This window comes from Rhinatrema bivittatum, chromosome 4 (assembly GCF_901001135.1).
Source record: "Rhinatrema bivittatum chromosome 4, aRhiBiv1.1, whole genome shotgun sequence".
NCBI lineage: Eukaryota > Metazoa > Chordata > Amphibia > Gymnophiona > Rhinatrematidae > Rhinatrema > Rhinatrema bivittatum.
In genome coordinates this window covers 84,644,377-84,663,423 of record NC_042618.1, presented here as the reverse complement: position 1 = coordinate 84,663,423, position 19,047 = coordinate 84,644,377, and the positions used below count along the sequence as shown (strand labels likewise).

The 19,047-nt window shown below is 48.6% G+C and overlaps 1 protein-coding gene and 1 non-coding gene across 4 annotated transcripts in view; both read left to right on the top strand.

Annotated features, from left to right (window-relative positions):
- The window catches only part of YLPM1 (YLP motif containing 1), a 443,744-nt gene that overhangs the window by 261,565 nt on the left and 163,132 nt on the right, over positions 1–19,047 (top strand). The gene's annotated exons all lie outside the window — the stretch shown is intronic.
- On the top strand, positions 4,654–4,727 carry TRNAV-AAC. Its single transcript has one exon. It is a non-coding gene; the product is annotated as a tRNA-Val (tRNA).

The following is a 19,047-nucleotide window of genomic DNA, read 5'->3' as shown; positions in this document are numbered from 1 at the left end:
AAAAGTGCTTGTATGTACTTTGTGGATCGCTTCCACAGGAGACAGTACCTGTCTCCTTACTCTTGCGGGGGCTTGGCCCCTTGTTTTATATAGCCTAGGCTCCCTATTCCCGGTGGTCCTCGGCTGCAGGGGTGGATATTGGTGGTGCCAGTCACTCCCCCTGTTCAGCCTCTCTCTCTCTCTCCCTATACTTGTCTCCCTTCACTGGGCTGATTCTGTTTCTAAGGCTGCCTGCAAGGATTCCTTCCCTATCCTGTTAAAAAAAAAAAAAAAATAAGGGAGCAAAATACAAAGAATAAAGGGAGGAAGTTTCTTTACCTTACTTTTAAAGTTGGACAGCCTTTGAGAGAGTTTAGGAGGTGCAGACTTCAGTGTCTGCCTGACCCCTGCAGCCCGGCTGCTTGTAAGTGCTGCTCCTCCCCCACCTCGGAGCCCTGCCCAGATCCCCGCTGTGTCTGGCTTGTGGGGATTCCTCCTTGCATCTCTCTAGAGAGGGACTTTGTTCTCGCTGTTTGCCGGGGGGGGGGGGGGGGGAGGTGGAGGTTCCTCCAATGTCCTCAGGAACCCAATCCGGACCTTCTAAACGTCTGGCCACGCCGTTCCCTGTCCGTCAAACGGCAGGAACGGTGGCCATTTTAGGTTTTCCTGCTGCTTCTTTCTCTGAGCAGCCTGAGCCGGTTCCCTAGCTTTCTCTGTTTTCCACACTGTGGTGATTTCTTTCTTTCTCCTTCTGATTGTTTCCAGGACAAAGCAAGTATTGATTAATTTCTATATCTTATAAAGAATTTGAAGGAAATCAAACTTCTTGTCTATGTGAGACAGCTCTGTCCCACAGCTCTTACAGGGTCCCAGGGGGATCTTCCCCTTGAGTACTCAGCCTGGGACCCCTCTTCCCGGTGACCACTTGCCTGGCTTAGAGGGATGATACTGGTGGTCCAGTCACTCCCCCTTTTCACGCCTGCCTCAGGTCTTTTAGCAGAGAGGCTCCCGTTCCTCTGCTTGTTTGTTTGAAAAAAAAAAAAGACCATGGGAGGCAGAGCTTACCCGAGCTTTTCATTGCAGGCTCCAGCAAGGTAAGCAGCTGGGGAAGTGATTACTGGTGGTCCAGTCCCTCTCTTCACCTGTGTGTCTAAGCACTGTGTAAAATAAAAAAACAAACAATTTTTCTTTTTTGGTCAGCCGCAATCCAGGACCCCTGCCCACCTGAGTTGCCGTGTTTTTGGCCGATTTCGTGTTTTGTGAGCCCTTTTTTCCCCCATCATGCCGCAGCCATCCTGGTGTATAGCATGTGAGGAATCGGCCGTGCGGTTTTATAGGACTGGGATTTGCTCGAGGTGCCTTCCAGGGGGGGGTGGGCAGCTCTTTTTCAGGGTCTGCAGCAACAGCCAAGCCTCGTGGGGCTCAAACATGTCAGGCTCCACAGAAGTTCAGACCTGGTCTTTTCTCCCTCAGTGCAGGGACGGCAGCCATCTTAAGCAAGCACATGTCTTATGCACATGTCATGCAGCTCAGGCAAGGGCTGTGGAGGAGGGGGAGCTTCCTCCAACATTGTATCCAGTCCCTGCAACTCCTGATGAGAATGCAGCTCAGGATCAGGTTTTTTTTACAGGAGGACCTCGCTTTTCCAGATCAGGATGTTGATTCTGATTCCTTTTCTTTAGATTTTGTCCTCCTTATGCTCCATGCCTCTTTCCTATGGCATGTGATTATCTGCAGGTCCTGGGGACCATGGCTTTCCATGATCGACCTGGTTCCCTGGGCATTTGCACATATGCATCCTTTAAAGAGGGCTTTGCTGACCCGTTGGCTGCAGGTATCGGCACAGTTTCAGATGCAGCTCCCGCTTTCTGACTCTACCATCAGCGACTTACGATGGTGGCTTTTTCTCAAGCACCTCCTTCGTGGAATGGCCCTTCGGACCCCGCAATGGATGGTAGTCACGACGGATGCCAGCCTCTCCGGTTGGGGAGCAGTTTGCCAGTCCCAGACCACGCAGGGGCGCCGGTCCCCAACTCAGTCTCGCTGGCACATCAACCGCCTGGAGACTCGTGCGGTTCGCCTGGTGCTCCGGGCGTTCCTCCCACTACTTCGGCGACGAGCAGTCCGGGTGCTCTCGGACCACTCTACCACCGTGGCATACATCAATCGCCAGGAGGGCACCAGGAGTCGGCTGGTGGCCCTCGAAGCAAGTCGACGTCTCGAGTGGGTGGAGCGACACATGGACTGCCTCGCAGCGACTCACATTGCGGGCAACAAGAATGTTCAAGCAGACTTTTTGAGTCGTCAACGTCTGGACCCAGGCGAGTGGATGTTGTCAGACGGCGCCATGGCCCTAATCGTCAGAAGGTGGGGTCCCCCGCACCTTGACTTGATGGCAACCCTGGACAACGCCAAGGTTCCCCGGTTCTTCAGCCGCCGTCGGGAACACTGCTTGGAAGGGGTGGATGCTCTGGCCTTTCCGTGGCCATGCGGCATTCTTCTGTACATATTTCCTCCCTGGCACCTCATAGGGAGAGTGCTCAGATGGATAGAGCTTCACAGCGGTCTGGTCATTTTCGTAGCTCCCGAGTGGCTTCGCAGGCCGTGGTTCGCGGACCTAGTCAATCTTGCGTCGGACGGTCCCCTCCGCCTCTGTCATCTTCAGTACCTTCTCCGCCAAGGTCCCGTATTTTTCGACCAGGCGGATCGCTTTTGTCTTGCGGCCTGGCTTTTCAATGGCGAAGGTTGAGACGGAGGGGATTTGCTGCGGATGTCATCTCCACTATTTTGTGGGCTCGCAAAACTTCTACGTCCCTCGCCTATGTCCGGGTCTGGAAGGTCTTTAAGACTGTCTGTGAGGAAGCAGACGTTCCGGCATGTTCAGCTTCAGTCTCACTAACCCTCTCTTTTCTCCAGCGGGGCCTCTCTAAGGGTCTCTCCTTTGGCTCGCTCCGTGTGCAGGTGTCTTCCCTAGGTTCCCTCTTGTGAACCCCCGAAGGCTACGCGGTTGTGTCTCATCCGGATGTTGTCTGTTTATCTCAAAGGGATCAAACATTTGAAGCCGCCATGGCGGCCCACTTGTCCCTCGTGGAGTTTGAATAAGAACATAAGAAATTGCCATGTCCAGCATCCTGTTTCCAACAGAGGCCAAAACCAGGCCACAAGAACCTGGCAATTACCCAAACACTAAGAAGATCCCATGCTACTGGTAAAATTGATTAATAACCATTAATGGACTTCTCCTCCAAGAACTTATCCAAACCTTTTTTGAACGCAGCTACACTAACTGCACTAACCACATCCTCTGGCAACAAATTCCAGAGCTTTATTGTGCGTTGAGTGAAAAAAATGTTTCTCCGATTAGTCTTAAATGTGCTACTTGCTAACTTCATGGAATGCCACCTAGTCCTTCTATTATTCGAAAGTGAAAATAACCGAGTCACATCTACTCATTCAAGACCTCTCATGATCTTAAAGACCTCTATCATATCCCCCCTCAGCCGTCTCTTCTCCAAGCTGAAAAGTCCCAACCTCTTTAGTCTTTCCTCATAGGGGAGCTGTTCCATCCCCTTTATCATTTTGGTTGCCCTTCTCTGTACCTTCTCTATCGCAATTATATCTTTTTTGAGATGCGGCGACCAGAATTGTACATAGTATTCAAGGTGTGGTCTCACCATGGAGCGATACAGAGGCATAATGACATTTTCCATTCTATTAACCATTCCCTTCCTAATAATTCCTAACATTCTATTTGCTTTTATGACTGCTGCAGCACACTGAGCTGACGATTTTAAAGTATTATCCACTATGATGCCTAGATCTTTTTCCTGGGTGGTAGCTCCTAATATGGAACCTAACATCCTGTAATTACAGCAACGGTTATTTTTCCCTATGTGCAACACCTTGCACTTGTCCACATTAAATCTGGTCTTCGGGTTCTTTGTCAGGCTCTCTTTGAGCCCCTTCGCCGTTCTACCCTCAAGGATTTGACACTGAAGGCGGTGTTTTTTGGTTTCTATTTGCTCTGCTAAACGGGTGTCCGAGATACAAGCGTTGTCTTGCCGTGAGCCCTTCCTGCATTCCTCGGACTTCAGGGTTTCTCTTAAGAATGTCCCGTCGTTCCTCCCGAAGGTTGTGTCTTCTTTTTATGTCACCATACAAGGTACACACACGGGTAAATCGAACTATTTTCTCTATACGGTCTCACACCACACAAAATAAGAGAAAAGTGTACAATTTTATTAACATAATTTCAAATCTTTTCAGGAATGTGTCCATCAAATATAAAAACATATACACACACACTCTCATTCATTCATTAAAAAACTGTCAGGAGAATACACAATAAGACCAGTATATACAATTGCAAAACAGATATGTAATGTTATTCAGTGCAACTTATACCCAGTTCCCTGTGGAAACATCCACTTACAGTCTATTTAAACCACATCCATCTGTGCAGTTCCTTAAAAACTGGTCTCGCTTGCGTAGTCCCTGTCTTTGAAGATGTCCATTTATGAGCTTGACTGCGTACACGTGGTCTGACCCCGACAAGCGGCCCTTGTTTCACATGCGTTTGCTTCCTCAGGGGGACTGCAACCACTGAGAAAACCAAACATAAAATGTAAACCCTAACCCTCAGGACACACTCACTACATATATCTAATGACCTGAGTTCCTGTAGTGTAGTGGTTATCACATTCGCCTAACACGTGAAAAGGTCCCTGGTTCAAAACCAGGCAGAAACAGTTCCTTCTTTTTATGTCAGCCAGTCGGTGGAGCTCCCCGCGTTTTCTCCTAAACAGGCCTCTTAGACTACGATATCTCGCTGGTTGAAGGAAGCGATCTCTTTGTCCTTCTTCTGTCAGGGATGTCCAGTCCCGGAGGGTCTTAAGGCCCATTCCTTGCGCTCTCAGGTGGCTTCCAGGGCGGAAAGCCAGTCAGTCTCCCCACAGGAGATATGCAGGGCTGCTACTTGGAAGTCCCTGCATACGTTTGCTAGCCATTACCGTCTGGATGTTCAGGCGCCAGTGTTTGGATCCTTTGGGCGGCGGGTACTTCGAGCGGGACTGTCAAGGTCCCACCCTGTCTAGGGAAGCTTTGGTACATCCCATGGTCTGGACTGATCCAGGTACGTACAGGGAAAGGAAAATTAGTTCTTACCTGTTAATTTTCATTCCTGTAGTACCACGGATCAGTCCGGACGCCCTTCCCTTTCTTGTCTTCCTGTCCGCTCGAAGATCCTTATTCTATCCATCCAATACTGTGTCCTCTGTTCTAAGTGTCCCTTACTGGGAGGCACCAGAAGCACCTATGTGATGGTTGTGGGCGTTTAAGCAAGAGTTGCCCATACATATAGAGTTCATTTGTTGTTTTCTCTTGTTTCCAATTTTCAGAGATCTCTTGTTGTTTGCTCGAGTTCTCCTGTTACTTGCTTGTTCCATGATGTTTCTTTTTCTGCTTTGACAATAGTTATACTGAAAGGCTACAGGGTAGGCTCTGTCCTCATATATGATGCCCTTTCAGTTTTAGTCTGTCTCCACCTGCTGGACAGGAGGCTCAACCCATGGTCTGGACTGATCCGTGGTACTACAGGAATGAAAATTAACAGGTAAGAACTAATTTTCCTTTTTCTTGCTGAGGAGCATGCAGGGTTATCTGGCCAGCTTGCAGGAGGAAGATGACCCTTCCTCAGGTCCCCTTCCTGCCAAGATTCCGCGGATGCCCCCTCCGCTCGCCCCTGCGGCTCCGGATCTGCAGGGGCCTGTCAGGGTGCGGGTGGTTCCAGATTCGGCCGGCCCATTCCCCCGTTCCCAACCTCTGTGGTCATCTCTCCCTGTTTTACGAGGAATGGGCCAAAATTATGTCAGACCAGTGGGTCCTCGATTATAAGAAATGGTTACGCTTTAGAGTTTGCTCGAGATCTGCCGGATCTGCACGTAGTCTCTCCTTGCGGATGGCTGAAGTGGGCTGCCGTGGATCAAACTCGCTCCAGGGACTGGGGACTATTGTCCCGGTCCCAACGGACGAACTTGGCGCCGGCCAGTATTCCATCTACTTCGTAGTACCAAAAAAGGACAGTTCCTTCCGTCCAAGTTTGGACCTCAAGAGAGTCAAATGGGCCCTCAAGGTACCACATTTTCGGATGGAGACGCTGAGGGCGGTCATAGCAGCTGTTCACTCGGGCGAATATCTGGCCTCCCTCAACCTGACGGAGGCTTACTTACACATCTCGATTCGTCACGAGCATCAGAGGTATCTGCGCTTCCACATCTTGGACCAGCATTTTCAGTTCCGGGCGCTGCCATTTGGTCTAGCCACCGCATCGCGCACTTTTACCAAAGTCATGGTGGTGGTGGTGGTGGCTGCCCTCCGGCGAGGAGGAGTCCTGGTCCATCCTTACCTGGACGACTGGCTCGTGCGGGCCAAGTCGGAGATTCTCTGTCGACAGGCAGTTGACCGGGTCCTTGCTCTCCTTACCTCTCTCGGGTGGATAGTCAATTTCTCCAAAAGCAATTTACAGCCTTCTCAGGTGTTGGAATTTCTGGGGGCGCGCTTCGATACCCGGGTTGGCAAGGTGTTCCTCCCACACGCTCAGGCGTCCAAGCTTATGGATCAAGTGCGCAACCTGCTCTTGCTCCCGCTTCCGACGGCATGGGACTACCTTCAGGTACTGGGGACCATGGCTTCCACCATCGACCTGGTTCCTTGGGTTTTTGCGCATATGCGACCATTACAGAGAACTTTGCTGTCCCATTGGCAGCCGGTGTCTGAGCAGTTTCAGACGATTCTTCCACTTTCGGACTCTACCGTCGCTGACATACAGTGGTGGCTATCGCTTCCGCACCTCCTGAGGGGGATGCCCCTTCAGATTCCACAGTGGATTATAGTCACGACGGATGCCAGTCTCTCCAGCTGGAGAGCGGTCTGCCAGTCATAGACCACGCAGGGTTCCTGGTCACCAGTCCAGTCCAGCTGGCACATCAATTGCCTGGAGGCCCGAGCGGTCCGTCTGGCTCTTTAGGTTTTTCTCCCTCTACTCCGCAGCAGGGCGATAAGAGTCCTTTCCGACAGCTCCACTACGGTAGCTTACATTTATTTATTTTATTTTATTTAAGGCTTTTATATACCGATTTTCTTGATACAAATCAAATCAACTCGGTTTACATGGAACTAAGCAATTAACAGAAACAAGTAACAAGAGACAAAATTTGTGGAAGCATAAAGTTACATTGTAACACAGGGCGCGTAAACTGGGGAAAAGAAATAAAGAGGGGAGAACAAAGATAGTTTACCATATACAAATGAAGATGTGGGAGGGAGGCAGAGGAACCAGCCTCATTGTGACGTATTTGTACGCTTTATTTATTTATTTATTTAGAATTTTTATATACCAACATTCTTGGAAAAAAATATCAAATCATATCTGTTTCTATTGTAACAGAACAATCGCGGCTATGGCGTTACAATAAAACAAGTCGTCAAATAACAAATATAAGTATTTGTTATTTGTAACAAATTTAGTATTTGTTTATTTACAGAGGCGGTGAGAACAATTCTGAGTTAAGCTGTAGGGCTAGGAATAGGGAAGGCTCGACCGAAAAGCCATGTTTTGAGTTTCTTTTTAAATGTTAGTAGACAGGTTTCCTGCCTGAGGTCCGGGGGCATGGCGTTCCAGATGGAGGGACCTATTGTTGAGAATGCCCAGTCTCTGATGTTTGAGTGGTGCACCACTTTGATTGGAGGAACATGTGGATCCCTTCACCCTCTCAAATTTCACTCTGTGACCAGACCCTTAAGGGTCTGGTCGCAGGTCAAGAGGGGTCTGATGGTGAATGCTTTTGTGAATAATTGTGAGCGTTTATGGAGAATCCTAAAGTTTACTGGGAGCCAGTGAAGATCTTTTAATACTGTAGAGATATGCTCTCTCCGATTAGTATTCGTCAGAATTCTTGCCGCCGCATTTTGGAGCAACTGGAGGGGGTTTTATTGTAGTAGCAGGAAGACCTTGCAAGATGGAATTGCAGTAATTGACCTTGGAAAACAGAATGGCTTGGAGAACAGATCTGAAGTCATAATGAAAAAGAAGCGGCTTGAGTTTTTTGAGAACGTGTAACTTGTAGAAGCACTTCTTTGTAGTGTGGTTTATGAATTGCTTTAGGCTCAGGTGACTATCTGTTATGACTCCAAGGTCTCTAACGTAGGAGATTTGTGTGTTAGCGTGCTGCTAACACACAAATCAATCGGCATGGGGCACCCGGAGTCGCCTAGTGGCCCTGGAAGCCATCCGGCTCCTTGCCTAGGCGGCGCATCGTCTGGAGTGTCTAGCAGCCTCCCACATAGCGGGCAAGGAGAATGTGCAAGCCGATTTCCTGAGCTGCCAGCATTTCGATCCGGGCGAGTGGGAGCTCTCCGGCGGAGCGATGGAGCTGATCATCAGTAGGTGGGGTCCCCCTCACCTGGACCTCATGGCAACCTTGGGCATCCTGTTCGGAGGGAGTGGATGCTCTGGCTCTCCCCTGGCCCCACTACGTCGTCCTCTATGTGTTTCCGAAGAATAGAACTTCACAAAGGGCCGGTTATCCTGGTGGCTCCCGAATGGCCCCGCAGGCTGTGGTTCGCAGAGCTGGTAAACCTGGCGACGGAAGGGCCTCTTCGTCTCGGTCATCTCCCGTGCCTACTTCGGCAGGGTCCCATATTTTTCGACCAGGCGGATCGCTTTTGTCTAGCGGCCTGGCTTTTAAACGGAGAAGACCGAGACACAAGGGATATAAGGAGGAAGTTATCGCTACTCTCCTTCGGGCTCGTAAGCCAGCTACTTCGTTGGCTTATGTGCGCGTCTGGAAAGGCTTTGAGAATGTCTGCACTGAATCGGGTGTTTTGGCGCGCTCGGACCCGGTTTCGGTGGTTCTTTCTTTCCTTCCTTCAGAAGGGTCTTCCAAGGGACTTTCCTTTAGCTCGTTGCGCATCCAAGTGTCCACTCTTGGTTCTCTCTTAGGTCGGGTGGACGGTCACGCTGTAGTGTCTCACCCTTTCGTTGTTCGGTTCCTCAGGGTTGCCAAGCATTTGAGGCCACCCGTCCGGTCCACTTGTCCGTCCTGGAGTCTCAATTTGGTCCTTCGGGCTCTCTGTGTGACTCCGTACGAACCCCTCCTTCGGGCTACTCTCAAGGATCTTACGCTCAAGACAGTTTTTCTGGTATCTATTTGTTCTGCTTGACGGGTATCGGAGATCCAAGCATTGTCCTGTCGGGAGCCCTTCCTGCGGTTTTCTGACTCAGGGGTTTCTCTCAAAACTGTTCCTTCCTTCTTGCCAAAGGTTGTTTCTTCCTTAAGAACATAAGAACATAAGAAAATGCCATACTGGGTCAGTCCAAGGGTCCATCAAGCCCAGCATCCTGTTTCCAACAGTGGCCAATCCAGGCCATAAGAACCTGGCAAGTACCCAAAAACTAAGTCTATTCCATGTAACCATTACTAATGGCAGTGGCTATTCTCTAAGTGAACTTAATAGCAGGTAATGGACTTCTCCTCCAAGAACTTATCCAATCCTTTTTTAAACACAGCTATACTAACTGCACTAACCACATTCTCTGGCAACAAATTCCAGAGTTTAATTGTGCGTTGAGTAAAAAAGAACTTTCTCCGATTAGTTTTAAATGTGCCACATGCTAACTTCATGGAGTGCCCCCTAGTCTTTCTACTATCCGAAAGAGTAAATAACCGATTCACATCTACCCGTTCTAGACCTCTCATGATTTTAAACACCTCTATCATATCCCCCCTCAGTCGTCTCTTCTCCAAGCTGAAAAGTCCTAACCTCTTTAGTCTTTCCTCATAGGGGAGTTGTTCCATTCCCCTTATCATTCCTTATCATTCCTTTCGTGACAACCAGTCTGTGGAGCTTCCCGCGTTCTCCGATCATCTTTTTGTTCTCTGGAGTGGTCCAAATAGGGGCAAACAGGCTTCTAAGACTACTATTGCCCGGTGGTTGAAGGAAGCAAATTCGTCGGCCAATATCTGCCAAGGTTGGCCAGATTGACAAACTAAAGAGTAGCAAATCACCTAGACCGGATGGTATGCATACTAGGGAACTGAATGAAATTTCTGATCTATTAGTTAAAATTTGTAACCTATCATTAAAATCATCCATTGTACCTGAAGACTGGAGGGTGGCCAATGTAACCCCAATATTTAAAAAAGGCTCCTGGGGCAATACGGGTAACTATAGACCAGTGCGCCTAACTTCAGTGCCGGGAAAAATAGTGGAAACTATTCTCAAGATCAGAATCGTAGAGCATATAGAAAGACATGATTTAATGGAACACAGTCAACACGGATTTACCCAAGGGAAGACTTGCCTAACAAATCTGCTTCATTTTTTTGAAGGGGTTAATAAACATGTGGATAAAGGTGAACCGTTAGATATAGTGTATTTGGATTTTCAGAAAGCGTTTGACAAAGTTCCTCATGAGAGGCTTTTACGAAAACTAAAAAGTCATGGGATAGGAGGCGATGTCCTTTCATGGATTACAAACTGGTTAAAAGACAGGAAACAGAGAGTAGGATTAAATGGTCAATTTTCTCAGTGGAAAAGGTAAAACAGTGGAGTGCCTCAGGGATCTGTACTTCGACCGGTGCTTTTCAATATATATATATATAAATGATGTGGAAAGGAATACGACGAGTGAGGTTATCAAATTTGCGGATGATTCAAAATTATTCAGAGTAGTTAAATAACAAGCAGACTGTGATACATTACAGGAGGACCTTGGAAGATTGGGTATCCAAATGGCAGATGAAATTTAATGTGGACAAGTGCAAGGTGTTGCATATAGGGAAAAATAACCCTTGCTATAGTTACACGATGTTAGGTTCTATATTAGGAGCTACCACCCAGGAAAAAGATCTAGGCATCATAGTGGATAATACTTTAAAATCGTCGGCTCAGTGTGCTGCTGCAGTCAAAAAAGCAAACAGAATGTTAGGAATTATTAGGAAGGGAATGGTTATTAAAATGGAAAATGTCATAATGCCTCTATATCGCTCCATGGTGAGACCACACCTTGAATACGGTGTACAATTCTGGTCGCCACATCTCAAAAAAGATATAGTTGCGATGGAGAAGGTACAGAGAAGGGCAACCAAAACGATAAAGGGGATGGAACAGCTCCCCTATGAGAAAAGGCTGAAGAGGTTAGGGCTGTTCAGCTTGGAGAAGAGACGACTGAGGGGGGATATGATAGAGGTCTTTAAGATCATGAGAGGTCTTGAACGAGTTGATGTGAATCGGTTATTTACACTTTCGAATAATAGAAGGACTAGGGGGCATTCCATGAAGTTAGCATGTGGCACATTTAAAACTAATCGGAGAAAATTCTTTTTCACTCAACGCACAATAAAGCTATGGAATTTGTTGCCAGAGGATGTGGTTAGTGCAGTTAGTATAGCTGGGTTCAAAAAAGGTTTGGATGAGTTCTTGGAGGCAAAGTCCATTAACGGCTATTAATCAAATTTACTTAGGAATAGCCACTGCTATTAATTGTATCAGCAGCATGGGATCTTCTTAGCGTTCAGATAATTGCCAGGTTCTTGTGGCCTGGTTTTGGCCTCTGTTGGAAACAAGATGCTGGGCTTGATGGACCCAGCATGGCAATTTCTTATGTTCTTATTTCTTATGTTCCTGAGGGCTTAAAAGCTCATTCTTTGCGTTCTCAGGCTACTTCATGGGCGGAGAGTCAATCAGTCTCTCCGCAGGAAATATGCAGGGCCGCTACATGGAAATCCCTGCATACCTTTGCTCACCATGACCGTCTGGATGTGCAAGCACCGGTTTTTGGTTCTTTCGGTCAGCAGGTGCTTCGAGCAGGGACTGTCTCGGTCCCATCCGTTTTAGGGAACTTTTGGTACATCCCATGGTCTGGACTGATCCGGGTATGTACAGGGAAAGGAAAATTAGTTCTTACTTGTTAATTTTCGTTCCTAATACCACGGATCAGTCCAGACACCCTTCCCTGTTTTTCTTTTTCTGCCGTCCACTCAAAGCTCTTTTCTACAGGTCTCTGGAAGAAAGTTACCTATTATTGTCTTAAGGACATCGGAAGCATCTATGTTTGATGACCAAGGATTTGCAAGAGCGTTCTTCTACAGAGACCATTCAATGTTTGTAATGGCTTCGTTTGTTACTCACTTGAGTTTTCAGTTACTTGCTTGATTTTTTCTTGGTTATCTTTGTTCTTATCTGCTTTGACAATGGTTATACTGAAGGGCTGCAGGGTAGGCTCTGTCCTGATATAGGATACCCTTTCAGTTTTGGTCTGTCTCCATCTGCTGGACAGGAGGCTCAACCCATGGTCTGGACTGATCCGTGGTACTACAGGAACGTAAATTAACAGGTAAGAACTAATTTTCCTTTCTGTTAAAATCTTGCTGCTCAGGGCAATCATATCTTAGGCTGTGTGCTGTGGTTACAGATGCCTCTATTACCGATGGCCCTGTAATCGACATTCTAGCCTGAGGTTCTAACCATTGCCTTCTATTCTTGTGACCCTATAATTAGGCATCACAAATTGTCGCCAGCTTCAACTGCTGTCCAGGTGTCCTTGGAATTCCTCTAGGTCATGCTCAGTAGGGCATTTAAAGTTCACACAGCCAGAAAGGCTAAGATAGCAGAGGATTCTGGGTCAGTTGCTGTCTCCATGTTGGTCTCAAGCTCAGGCATACATATAATTTCCCTCTTGTGCCACTTACAAATGGTCATAGTGGCACACCCAAGTACCAGAGGGGAAAACAGAACAGTAATAATTGATCATGGCAAATGGGCTAAAAGGTGTAGGCTAACTGCTAACCTTTGGTGTATATTGTGTGTACAGAATAGTGCATGTATCCCTCTAGATCACTACTAATGTAAGTGATACTCATAGATAGACACGTTTTGTGATTAAGTTCCACTAGATGTCTGTTAGCTCTATTGTTGAGCTGCAGGTATGGCTGCATTATAAAGAAGAGAAAAGATATAATAGTAAGACCACATATTATCTTTGAGTGAAGTAATCACATAATAATGTTGTAACAAGTATAAAAATAGGAAAAACAAGAGAAAGCAGTATGGAAAGTACTGGTTTTCTCATATAATATCATTTACACTGGGCGAGTCTCTGCAAGGTGTATAGTCTCATAATGAGTGGAAAGGTATAAAACAGAAGAGGAAGAAGTGTGAATATATGATTAGAGAGAAAAAGAGCATTGAAAACAACACCACCAAGAAAGGATAAGAATCGCAAAAATAGTAAACAGGGATATAAGCAATGTACGTAACCAGGAGAGTGAAGGAAGGCAGGAAAACTAAGAGTCAGCAGAAAAATTCACACTGTCTTGTGCATACATAATGTAGGACAGGTTACAAAGATGTTGAATAGCATAAGACATGTTCTGGTCATAGGCAGAAGTGGGAGTATAGGTAAACAGAAATGCCACACTACCAGAAAACATCCATAAGAGGTTGTAAACCAAACTCTACAGGAAGAAATGCCCAAAAAGTTATACAGAGAACTCATTGTAGAAGGGGAATAACCAAATTCAGTATGTTGGTTAAGGTTAGAAGCAGGGGGAATAGAATATGGAAGACCAGCGGCTGGACGGCCTAACCCGACTGCCGTCCAGCCGCTGTCCTTACCTGCAAGGCCGCGAACCTCCTCCCACAGCCGACGACCATCAGGGCCACGAGCCCTCGCCTCCAGCCGGCCTCGATCCGGGCCGTAGGCCCTCGCACGAACCGCCGACCACAGACCAAGCTCCGCCCACGAACCCGGCGCTGCGGTGACGTCAGAGGCGCGACCAGCGGGGTATTTAAATCGCCGCTCTCCCCGACTTACTCCTCTTCTTCCATCGGCGCCTCAAAGGTGATCCAGCGGTGAACTTGGCCTGCGCAATCGGCGCTGGAGCCCGTCGGGGTAAGGCCTCCTGTTCCGCTCACCCCGATCGAGCTCCCTCGCCGATCGCCGGCCTAACTCGCCTGCCGTCCAGCCGATCGCCGGCCTAACCCGACTGCCGTCCAGCCGCTGTCCTTACCTGCAAGGCCGCGAACCTCCTCCCACAGCCGACGACCATCAGGGCCACGAGCCCTCGCCTCCAGCCGGCCTCGATCCGGGCCGAAGGCCCTCGCACGAACCGCCGACCACAGACCAAGCTCCGCCCACGAACCCGGCGCTGCGGTGACGTCAGAGGCGCGACCAGCGGGGTATTTAAATCGCCGCTCTCCCCGACTTACTCCTCTTCTTCCATCGGCGCCTCAAAGGTGATCCAGCGGTGAACTTGGCCTGCGCAATCGGCGCTGGAGCCCGTCGGGGTAAGGCCTCCTGTTCCGCTCACCCCGATCGAGCTCCCTCGCCGATCGCCGGCCTAACTCGCCTGCCGTCCAGCCGATCGCCGGCCTAACCCGACTGCCGTCCAGCCGCTGTCCTTACCTGCAAGGCCGCGAACCTCCTCCCACAGCCGACGACCATCAGGGCCACGAGCCCTCGCCTCCAGCCGGCCTCGATCCGGGCCGTAGGCCCTCGCACGAACCGCCGACCACAGACCAAGCTCTGCCCACGAACCCGGCGCTGCGGTGACGTCAGAGGCGTGACCAGCGGGGTATTTAAATCGCCGCTCTCCCCGACTTACTCCTCTTCTTCCATCGGCGCCTCAAAGGTGATCCAGTGGTGAACTTGGCCTGCGCAATCGGCGCTGGAGCCCGTCGGGGTAAGGCCTCCTGTTCCGCTCACACCGATCGAGCTCCCTCGCCGATCGCCGGCCTAACTCGCCTGCCGTCCAGCCGATCGCCGGCCTAACCCGACTGCCGTCCAGCCGCTGTCCTTACCTGCAAGGCCGCGAACCTCCTCCCACAGCCGACGACCATCAGGGCCACGAGCCCTCGCCTCCAGCCGGCCTCGATCCGGGCTGTAGGCCCTCTCACGAACCGCCGACCACAGACCAAGCTCCGCCCACGAACCCGGCGCTGCGGTGACGTCAGAGGCGCGACCAGCGGGGTATTTAAATCACCCCTCTCCCTGGCGTCGCGCGCCGAGCGTCGCGCGCACGAAGGAGCGCGACAAAGGGGCCTGCCCCTTTGTTTCGCCCCTTCGGTTCGCCCTGCATCCAGCAAGGCACCTAAGGCCAAGAACACCCCGTCAAAATCTGACGCTTGTCATGTGGAGACGAGAACTAACACCAAGAGAACACTTTCACTAAGGACAGGCCATGAACAGCTCACTAAGGTCTGCCCCCCATGCTAAATGCTTCCTTTTTCGTGCTCCTCACATCAAGCGCATCAAACGTAAGTGTGTCCTGCACTTTCACTCCTCTCAATCAATGGACATAACAGTATCTGCAATTCATAAACTATGCTATTTAAATGCCTACCTACCATGTTCAATTGCTTTTAGTTTGTTATTTTGCATTAAGCCATTCACCTGGTTCACTCTTATCAACTGCTTTCAGCTGTTAAATTTACATCTTACATACTCCTGCTACACCACGTTAATTTGTTTAAGTTGCCTTAATCTGTTCTTTTGCAGTACGCTGCATGCATCTGCAGTAACCTGCTACAATTGCTGTAAAACTGTTTAAAATTGCATTCTGTTTAATTGCACTCTGTTTAATTGCATTCTGTGCCCACATTTCACAATCTGCATTCTGTGCCCACATTTCACAATTTGTTTAATTGCATTCTGTGCCAACACTTCAAAATTTGTCCTCCTCTCCACCTGTCCTCACTCCCCCCCCCAAAAAAAATGTGTTTCCCTACTATACCTATCATACACCATCCCAACCGGCGAATCCTACGCCAAGTACACCCTCACCTCCTAACCCAACAAAAATCCCTAATCCCCATCATGACTTCCCCCATCACACAACTCCTAGGCCTAGCCACGCTCGCCATCTCCCTCTTCAATGCACAATCCACTCTTAAAAAAGCCCCCATACTCCAAGATTTGCTCACTGACACCAACCCTGATATCTGTGCGATCACAGAATCCTGGTTAAAAAAGTCTGACCATGTTTTTATCAACCAACTCCCCACACAGTCATACGACATTTTCTCAATCCCAAGGCCTAAAAAAAGAGGAGGAGGCTTACTCCTAGCTACCAAGAAACACCTCAACCTTAAGCTACAAACCATCTCCCCCCCACCAAGACTTGAAATTGGCCTACTTAAATCGAAATCCCTGCAGATATGCCTTATCTACGCCCCTCCTGGAATACTCGAACAGGACCCATCCCCCTTCATCGAAAACATCACTGAAAACATAAAACCAGATATACCCGCAGTAATTCTCGGAGACTTCAATCTCCATATTGACACCCTCCCCGCAACGCCTGCCTGTGAAACCCTACTCGTCACCTTAAACGCCCTGGGTTTCAGACAACTTATCTCCAAGCCTACACACAAAGCTGGTCACACACTCGACCTCCTTTTCGTAAATACAGACATCATAGTACCACACGCACCCACCACCACCCCCATCCCCTGGTCCGACCACTTTCTCATCAATGCCCACCTTACTATCAACACCAACACACCGATCTCAAATCCACTAAAAAAGAAAACGATCTCCTTCCGTAAACCATGTCCTTCTGAGCAACTCTCCCTAGCATTCAACAATATTAGTGAATATCTCGACCTCACCAATCCAGATACTGCTCTACAGTCCTGGGATAAGTCCATCTCCGACATCGCTAATGCCCTCTGCCCCACCATCCACAAAACCATAACACCGACACGCACTGAAAAAAAAAAACCATGTACACAAATGAACTAAGAACACTAAAGCAAGAGCTCCGATCCAAGGAACGCACCTGGCGTAAACAACCCACACCCTCCCTCAATATGGCTTACAAGCATACTTTGCATACATACCGGCAAGCTATTCTCCTCGCCAAACGTGATTATTATGCAGCCAAAATCCATAACTACACTTTCAACCCCAACGCCTTATTCTCCTTCGTTTCAGATCTCACAAAATCCCCCTTTCCCTCCCCCCAAGATGAAAACAGCTTAGAGAAATGTGAGAAGCTTGCCGACTATTTTAAAAATAAAATCTCCAAAATCTTAAACTCGGCTCCCATCCAACCCTGCCCCTACAGACCCACTACCTTTCCACAATGGAGGTACCCTCAGCTCCTTGACCTCACCTCCTTGAGGAAATTGAAATCCATACTAAAAAAGATGCGGCCAGCCACCCACACCGCAGACACCATCCCATCAAAAATCCTCCTTACCATTCCTACCGCCATTGCAAAACCAATAGCAGACATTATAAATTGCTCCATCACCACCGGCAAAGTTCCCGACCCCCTTAAGCTTGCTATTGTAAAGCCCCTACTAAAAAAACCCACCCTTGACCACAATGATCCTGCAAACTACAGACCCATATCGAATCTACCTTTTATCTCCAAAATCATGGAGAAGGTGGTCAACACCCAACTCACAGAATTCCTAGAAGAAAACAATATTTTACATACACCCTTCCCAATATGGCTTCCGCCAAGACCGAAGCACCGAAAAACCTACTCTCGCCATAACAGATACCATCCTTAAGGGCATGGACCACAGCCAATCCTACATCCTTGCCCTCCTAGATATCTCAGCCGCATTTGATACTGTGAACCATCAAATCCTAGTATCACGCTTATCCGAGATAGGCATATCAAACACAGCCCTATCGTGGTTCTCCTCATACCTAGATCATAGAATGTACTTAGTCAAACTCGATGACTTCGAATCCGCTCACATTCCCCTCACGCAGGGCGTCCCACAAGGCTCCTCCCTATCATCCACCCTCTTCAATATTTACTTACTCCCACTCTGCCACTTACTCTCTAAACTAGGACTGAAATTCTTCCTATACTCAGATGACGTACAAATTTTGATTCCCATTCGAAAATCCCTCAACGAAACCCTGCAGTACTGGGAAACTTGTCTGACCTCCATCAACTCACTCCTCTCCAATCTCCACCTTGCACTCAACACCTCCAAAACTGAAATCCTTATCCTAACAAATCAATCTTCCGACTCGATCCACCATACGATCCAAAACGCCTCACAAGCTCAATCACTACCACATAGCGTCAGAGACTTAGGAGTTTACCTAGACAACCAACTAAATTTGAAATCCCACATTAAATCACTGCTAAAAGGAGGCTTCTTTAAACTCCAAACCCTCAAAAAACTGAAGCCCCTCCTTCACGCCCATGAATTTCCGCACCGTCATGCAAACCACCATGTTATCCAAACTCGATTATTGCAACGCCCTTTTCCTAGGCTCCCAGCCTCTACTACTAAACCTCTTCAAATCCTCCAAAATGCCATGGCACGTATCCTAACAAACACAAGAAAATCCGATCATATCACTCCATACTACAAAATCTCCACTGGCTCCCCATTGCATTCCGTTCCCAATACAAAACACTTACCATCCTACATAACACTCTATACAAAAAACAGCTCCCCCTGGCTTGAAGATATGCCTCAATTCCGACAATCGAACCGCCCCACCAGAAACGCCCTCGCCGGCACCCTCCAAACCCCCTCACTCAAAATTGGGCACCTCACCGCCACCAGGGAAAGAGCCTTCTCTATCGCAGGGCCCCTCCTCTGGAACTCCCTCCCGGCCAAACTCCGACTAGAACCATCCCTGAGCCACTTCAAAAAAGGAATAAAACATGGCTGTTTAAACAGGCCTACCCCAACTCCTCTCAACCCTAGGGCCTCCCACGCATACAGGAACCTGCATTCTCCATACAGCCCTTCCCACCTTTCCCACCCTGGTAACCCTTCCAGCATACCCCATGCTCCCCCTAACTCCCCCCCCCCCCCCTCCCCCCCCCCCCCCCCCGCCTCTTCCGCCTCCCCCCCCCCCGCCTTCTTTACCATATCAATCTCTCCTTTACCTTTACCTCCCCTCTCGCATATTTTCTCCCCCCCTTTCCCTCTCCCCTCACCCCTCCCCCCAACGTTGTAAATAAGTTCACATATGTAATATGTAATTTTAAACCCATATCTTTCCAATTAAGTTATCCATGCTTG